The 8,469-nt window shown below is 40.5% G+C and overlaps 1 pseudogene; it reads right to left on the bottom strand.

The window, feature by feature from the left end:
- Positions 1-298: 298 nt before the first annotated feature.
- Positions 299-3,209, bottom strand: LOC123371785 (annotated as a pseudogene).
- Between the last annotated feature and the right edge of the window lie 5,260 nt (positions 3,210-8,469).

Raw genomic sequence — 8,469 nt, 5'->3', positions numbered from 1 at the left:
TTCGTGCATTGATCTCATTATCCAGTGATCCATCACTGGATATGACACTACCCAGGTATTTAAAGTTCTCCACTACTTTAAGCTGAGTGCCATCAATGGAGATACTCAGGACAGAAGCATTTGATCCAGGTGCAGGTTGATGAAGAACTTCTGTATTTCCGAGGCTGATAGTTAGTCCGAAGAGTTGCGAGGCTTCAGCAAACTTGTTGACAATGTGCTGAAGATCATTTTCAGTGTGAGCCATGAGGGCACAGTCGTCGGCAAAGAGTGTCTCAAGAAGGAGTTTCTGCACTATCTTAGTCTTTGCATTCAGGCGACGGAGGTCAAAAGGTGAACCATCGTGCCGGTATTTCAAGTATATACCTTGGTCCAGATCTTTCATTGCATGGTTAAGGACGCATGCAAAGAACAGGTTAAATAGGACAGGAGCGAGAACACATCCTTGTTTCACGCCATTGGTGATGTTGAAGGGGGCTGATGTGGCTCCATCAGACAATACTTCGTCTGTCATGCTGTCATGAAAAAGCCGTATAATCTGGCCAAATTTTCTTGGGCAGGCAAGTCGTGTTAGAATGGTCCAAAGGGCATCCCTGTTGACGGTATCAAACGCCTTTGTCAGATCTATGAAGACAGCATACAGGTGCATATTCTGTTCAATGCACTTCTCTTGTATTTGTCTGACAGCAAACACCATGTCGACTGTGCTCCGGCCAGGTCGGAAACCACATTGACTTTCAGGTAGATTTGCCTCGGAAATACTGGCTATTAGGCGGTTCAAGATGATGCGGGCGATGATCTTCCCACCAACGGAGAGGAGGGATATGCCTCTATAGTTTCCACATTCTGCTTTGCTGCCTTTGTTCTTGAAAAGAGAGACAATAGTAGCGTCGCGGAGGTCCTGTGGTATATTTTCATCCTCCCAGATGCTGATGATCACGCTGTGGAATGCTGCTAGTGCTGCTGGACCTGCTGCTTTGTATATCTCTGCTGGTATCCAATCTTTTCCAGGAGCTTTTCCTGAACTCATCTGGCTAACAGCTTTCTTAATCTCATCTATAGTGGGCGGAAAGTCAAGATCTGTCAGAGCAGGTTGTTGTGGAATTTCACTGAGGACATTATTATTCACGGTTGATGGTCTATTGAGAAGGTTGCTAAAGTGTTCTCGCCATCTTTCGTTGATGCCTTCTTTATCTTTAATTAGCGTTGTGTTGTCTGATGAGAGCAATGGGGTGGTCTTTGGTTTAGAAGGTCCATAGACAGTCTTAATAGCACTGAAGAACATCTTTGAGTTGTGAGTCTCAGCATAGTGCTCAATTTCTTTGGTTTTGCTCTCCCACCAGTTGTCTTGTATCTGACGGAGGTCTTTCTGTGTTTTGCTCTGAATGTACTTGACATGGTCCCATTTAGAGACTGAGGAGGGGTCATTCTGCCATTCGATAAAGGCTTTTCTCTTTACTTCCAGTGCTGAGCATATTTCTTCTTGGTTCTCATCAAACAAATCCTGATGTGTTCTTTTCTTTGGTCCAAGAGATGTTATTGCTGTGTCAGTCACTATCTGCTTGAACTGGTCCCACTTTTTGGTTACAGTACCGATCAATTGTCCGTGGGATGTCAGTTTGTCATCAAGACTCCTCTGGAAATTGTTGAAACACTGAGCATCCTTCAGTTTGGCTATGTTGAAAGCAGGTCGCACATGCTTAGGGCGTTTGTGCCGAGAGGGAGCGATGTGAAGTTGAAGAGACATCCTGACTAATCTGTGATCTGTCCAGCACTCTGCGCCTCACATTACTCTGGTGATCAGTACGTCTCGGATGTTTCGCCTTCTGACAATGGCATAATCTATCAGATGCCACTGTTTGGACCTAGGGTGCATCCATGTTGTTTTGTATTTGTCCGCTTGTCGGAACAGAGTGTTGGTAATGGTCAGGTCATTTTCAGAACAAAGGCTCAAAAGGAGTAGTCCATTGCTGTTTATTTTGCCTACACCATGTGGCCCGGTTACTCCTTTCCAGTTCTTGCTGTCAGCCCCAACTCGGGCATTGAAATCTTCAAGTAGGAGTAGTTTGTCTGTTACAGGTGTGGCCTTGATCAGTCTGTCGAGATCTTCATAGTATTGTTCCTTTGAGTTGTCAGAGCATGTTAGAGTGGGTGCATATGCACTGATGATGGTGGCATGACGTTTGGAATTTAGTGGGAAACGTAGTTTCAGCAATCTTTCATTGATACCCACTGGAAGGTCTGGGAGTTGATGCATCAATGAGGTTTTTATTGCCAGACCAACTCCATGTATTCTGTCCTCTGTCTCAGTCTTACCCTTCCAGAAGAAGGTGTAACCACTTCCTGGTTCGCTCAAGGAACCTTCCCCAGGCAATCTTGTTTCACTTAATGCCGCTATATCAATGTTGTAGCGGGCTAGTTCTCGAGCAATGAGAGCTGTCCTTCTCTCAGGTCTTGCAACAGCGTCTCGATCCATGAGGGAACGAACATTCCATACACCAATGGTAAGTTTCCTCAAATTTTTCTTTTGGTTTCGGCCGCAGGTTGGGTTAAACTGCCAGCCGCAGCTTGCTGGCCAGTTGTTGTAGGGCAGGCAATTTTTAGGCCACCTTTTCTAGGCCCCTCCCTTACTAGGGTGAGCAGTGTTGTCCTGAAGAGGGCTGCTCAGACGCCTGGGATGCTGCCGGGCAACTCTGCTGCCCCAGGTACAGAGCTGGATGACCACCTATCCACAGGCCACCTGCGTGCAGGATTGGGACTACGACTCCCAGTGGTAACCTCCACCTGTCGCTTTGCCCCTCCCCCATCGCCGCAGGACTTGGGTGGTATGATGATGATGTTTGATGATTTGCACAGGACCTGTGCGTGAAAGCTTTTTAAGTGGTAGAGCTGTTGCAATCCCACTCTCTCGACCTTAGAAGCCAGACACCAATGGTACGAAAAATCGTCACGACTGGTAACTTCTTTGGTTGCAGTGGATGGCCTTGACATCTTTCGTGCCTCGTCAAGCCCTTCGCTGTCCACAAAGCGTTGCAGAACCACCTTCTTGGCCGTTGGATCTTAGTGATCTCTTTCACCCAGTCCGCCGGAGCTGACGTTGCATGCAGGGTAGGCATATCCCTAATTCACTGAGAGTTCGAGTCCCATCAGTTACACTCACCTGGTTTAGCTGGCCTGTCAAAGCCGTTGCCCGGGGTGTGGCCACTGTGCATGCTAATCCTAAACAAGGCACAAAATCCCTGACACCAATCCCATATTGCACATTAAAGAGCATTCAAACTACAATAGCATATAAGTCAAATGATTCTAAGCGAAGCAATTTGGTACAAGTGCCCAGTTTGCAAAAAAATCTCTGACAGCAGTTCTTAAATTATACTTTAAGTTTTACATAAATAAAATACAATTAAAACACACACATATACTCCAAGTCTACACATATATAATATTATACTAAATTATACTACTCTAAAAAATCATATAAAACATTACAATCTTACATTTTTAATCCATTGGTATGCCTTTAAAATCACTGTTGCTGCTTTGTAAATCTTTACTCACAGTTGCTGTTCAGCTCCTGGTTAGTCAGCTTTGTTGTGCTCTGGTTTCTTCTGTCTCTCTGACACAGCTTTTCTTATTTCTTTCCATCCGCTTTCTCTTTGCTGGCTTCCAGTTCCCTGTCTTCTCCCGATCTAATCTCTCTCTCTCTTTCCAATCCAGATCTTCTCCATCTGCAAATCTTCCTGCTGGTAGCTGGCTTTTTATGCTGCACTCTGACTCTCTCTTAATATACCTTTCTATTCTTAGAAGCAATAGCGTCATTCATACATGCTCAGTATTAACCATTACTTCAGAATTATCATTGACGGTTCTGACCTTTAGAACAAGTTGTGACTGGTATGAGTGGGCTATAACCAGCTAGATGGTCAGTTAACTGACCTCTCTGTCACCCCTTACTGCACATGCTCAGTAGCCACCAATATTGCACATGGTCACTGCTGTCATTTACCTCAGAGCTGTGATTTTGCTGATCCACACACACATATACTTGGCTCTTTGCCAGGGTACCATTTTTAGCAATCCTGGGTTTTCACTGAGTATTCTCAGGGTCTGGAGCATTCATCTCAAGGTGGAGTGACTTTTGCTTATTCAGAATAAAGATTAGAAAAGCAAAATGGAGACTGGAGAATTTCTCTAGTAATACTGGGGTCCATCTCATTAGTAATTGCCCACTTGTTCACTATGTCATTCTGATAAGCCTTAGAAATAATGTGTATATGTCATGTATCATGGGTAAATTGCTCCTTCTGAGACCCTGTTCCAGTTCTCCGTGTACACCCCTTTCAAGTGGCAGGCCTGTGTCTCCACTTATCTTTGGGTGAGACCCTGCTACTTAATTGCTCTCTGACTAAGTCTCCAGGTTATACCCCTGCCTGTCTGCCAAATGTGATACCTAGCAGCATGGGCGGTAATTATAATAGGCCAGAGTAGGCTAAGCCTGCCCTGGCACAGCTGTGGCCACCGGACGCTGGTTGCAGGTTTGGCGGGGGAAGTTTTTGGTTATTATTATGCCCCATGCAGGCTCCGGAGTGGCTGAGGAGGCAGTATTTGCTATTCAACTTCCTGGGTTCATCAGTAATCTCCCTGGACTCCAGGTTCTCAGCCTTGGCAAAACAGCTATGTAACTATGGGTGGGACCAAGGCATTGCCTCTTCACAGCTATTAACTTGGCCATTGTGTTTGTTAGGATGTTCCTTATCTAGGCTATTATGTTGCCTTTCCCCTACTTGGTTCACTTAACAGCCCCATTTTCATCTAACTCCATAAAAAGCAACCCATCCTAAACACACAAAGGCAAGCACAATATTCATAAAAATAAATCAGTTATTTCCCAGTTCTTCACATCCTGGAAATGGGAAAAAGTTCTAGCTATAATAAAGCATTTATTAATGTTAACAATAACTTCTTTAATTTATGCCAGTGATAATTACAATTAACTGAAAACAAATAACCATCCAAAGGTAAACTATTACATAATTTATTCTACTTCATTAAAAAGATTTTCTCAAGAAAAAAGACTCATACAAACAATTATTAGTGCAATGAATAGGTCTCAGTTTTAATTAAACAGTGATGAGCCAATATAACTGGAAGATAATTACATATCTTGATTAATATAGCACAATTAAATATAGTTAAGCTCATATGGCAGGGAAATATTTTATTGTGCATATCTCTAAGCATAAAACATTGTGCTTACTCATAGGATAACATATGTATTTTGTCCGTGGACTGTAGTCCACGTAAAAGAAGGCAAACTACCTTTAGAAGTTTTAGTAAAGTTTTAAAAAAAATATTAAAAAAATTAAAGCATCAACAGGATGTACATGCATATTTCCAGGGTAGAAGTAAATATTATAATACAAATAACTACAGATAATGTTATTCTGCTAAGCTCTGAATTCAGGAATCTTTGTTTCCTGGTAATGACTGGTATCAGTTAAATAAAAGCCAAGCAAGGGATGACAATAGAAAACTTTCTTGTTCAATTTTCTGTTTTTCAAAGATATGCAAAGCAACTGTCATGTGCTGTTTTAAAACTGGACATAACTAGACACAATACATTTTGGGTCAAACTCTGCCACCTTTGCTTATGTTGAGTAGGACTTTACTCCACAAATAGGCCCATTGACTTCAGCTAAACTACACATGGAAAAAGGTACTAATGAATGTAAGAATGGCAGAAATGATCTACCGATGTCATACTCACCACCTAATATCTGAATGCCTTTTCCCATCCCAAGTACATCACTGTACAGATTCCACATCCAATTTCTCCTGAATTTTCTATTTAGGGATTGATATTGATCCCTGGTGAGGACCTACAGAATAGATTTTTAAAAGCTCTTCCTATGAGCTCTTTTTTCCTTTTAACTACCATTAATAAAAGGAAATTAGTATAGAAAAAATTCATTAATGTTGTTTTAATGGTTTGACTTTAACCCAAGAAAGTAAGAAAATTCAGTGATAAGGCTTCCAATTAATCTTTAACTCATAACATAAAAGCATTGATCTCTAGCCTTTGCAACTCTGCAATTACTGAGGCACAGGGGAATGTGCTGTGGACAGAACTAAAGTCTTAATCCTAAATGTGTATGGCTTTGTTGAGTTTATCAGAGCCTTACAATTTAACATAATTTCTGTATGTGTTAGAAACATATGTGTTCTTGACCCACTTTGAAAAACAACCATCAATGAAATACGGGTTGAATAAATCATTCAAGAGCTCTGTAAAAATTGCTTCTCACGAGAACTGTTTTCTATTGAAGTTCACACCATTTGGTTTAGTTTCTCCATTACTTTTTACGTGCATTGCATTAAAGATACTTGTTTGTCTGAGCATTAGCTTTAGAACTTGTTCCCATTATTTCATACTGAAAATGTGTATTGTAATCCTGAAAAGCAAAATATATATATATATATATATATATATATATATATATATATATACTTTTAATCACACTTACTATATGAAAATACCATAAGAACTGACTCTTTATACTGTGTACAAATAGTAACGTAAATCTAATAACAACTGAACACAGATAATCCCCCTACAGAGTCGACAGAATTTTATCTGGGAACAAAAGTCCACACTAGTGGGTCCCCTTGAAGGATCAGAGCCTAATATAGTTTTATATGTGTACAGCTTAATTAGATTTTCTTTATGAACATGTAATATTAGAAAAATGCAAAGACTTGTTGAGAATGAAGCCTCATTTTACTACACTCTGTAAAAAACATAGTGAGAGACAGTCCTTGCCTCTAAGGCCTGGTGGTCTACACTGGTGGTATGTGGGGGGGAGCAATCTAAGTTACACAACTTCAGCTATGTGAATAACGTAGCTGAAGTCAATGTACTTAGATCTACTTACCGTGGTGTCTTCTCTGCGGTAGGTCAACTGCTGATGCTCCCCCGTCGACTCCGCCTACGCGTCTCACTCCAGTGGAGTAACGGAATTGACAGGAAAGCATTCAGTGGTCGATTTATCACGTCTTCACTAGATGCGATAAATTGACCCCCGCTGGATCGATCACTCCAGAAGTAAGTGTAGACATGCCCTAAGAGTTTACAATCTAAATAGACATGGCAAAGGGTCAGAGGTGAAAAAAGGAACAAAAAGGTGAAGTAAATTGTCTGAGGTTGCACAGCAGGTTAGAGGCTAAACAGGGAATCAAACCTATGTCGTTTAGCACACTAGCCTGTGCCCTAGACCACACTGACTTTTATGGGCATATGCTATTATAGAAGTTTATTTGATATATGTGAAATATTACACAGACGCACACATGCAAAGCGAGCTTTGGCTGCTTGACAGCTAGTCTAGTATTTGTATACAGCATAAAGATTTTCTTCGTATGTAATCTGCCTCCAGTAGTTAAGGTTGAAAAGAGAACTCCACTCTGGAGTAAAAGTCCATGCTTGAGAAACCTTTTCAAGACTGGGGTCTCATTTACCTTTTCTTTTATGTGGATAGAAAAATAATTTTTAGGAATTCACCTACTCCTTGTTTATAGCCTTTGGAGATCCCTGTAAAAAGAATGTCTGTCTATGTGGATTAGGCTATGTTTAAGCCATAGTGATAGTACCTCAGAGCCTTAGGACTCATGAGCTAAAGGAGTGTCATTTAGTATAACTTTGTAATGTTTCTATTTTATTTTTGTAGGAATGCTACCTTCATTGCTATACAGATTTGTTTATTACGCCTTCAACTTGATATATAGATCTGATGCTCAATCTTCCAGGGCATTCCTGCAACATTTGATTAATTAGAGCTCCTGAGTTCAGCACTGCTTTCTAGAACGTTCTAAAGCATACCCTAAAAGTACGAATATGCAGAGACAATACATTTGAACTAAGTTATAAGGCTATAACCTTCATTTGTCACAAGCTATAATTCACAAACACACACACATACATACACACACATCAATATAAATATAATTGTTCTAATTTTTCTAAAATATCACATCTTGAGATTTTGTTTAGAAAAGCACTTACCACTCAATGCCTGATTTATGTCACATGCCTTGAAAATAAATATACATGGGGAAAAATGTAATAATTGCTAATTATATGATACATAATATTTGTTCATAAAAGCCAGCTGTGCTTTTATGTCAGACAAATGCTATGTCTTTAAAATTCAACTGACACTTTTAGGATTACATGTATTCTGGGGAAATAAACTTTAAGCCCAAAATGGTTAACTGATTTTTCCTCTACAGAGATACAGCAATCCAAACAGATTGTACTGAAGTCAGAAGGGTAGCTAGATGGGATTTTCAAAAGTACTCAGTGTTGGCCAAACTCTTATCCCATTGAATCAATACTATTAAAGTCAATAACATTGACTTCAGTAGGAACAGAATTAGACCAATGGTGAGAATTTTTGAAATCCACTCTCTGTGTTT

The sequence above is a fragment of the Mauremys mutica genome, chromosome 5 (assembly GCF_020497125.1).
Source record: "Mauremys mutica isolate MM-2020 ecotype Southern chromosome 5, ASM2049712v1, whole genome shotgun sequence".
Taxonomy (NCBI): Eukaryota; Metazoa; Chordata; order Testudines; family Geoemydidae; genus Mauremys; species Mauremys mutica.
Note: the sequence above shows the minus strand (reverse complement) of the source record. Positions and strands in the feature narration are given on the sequence as shown.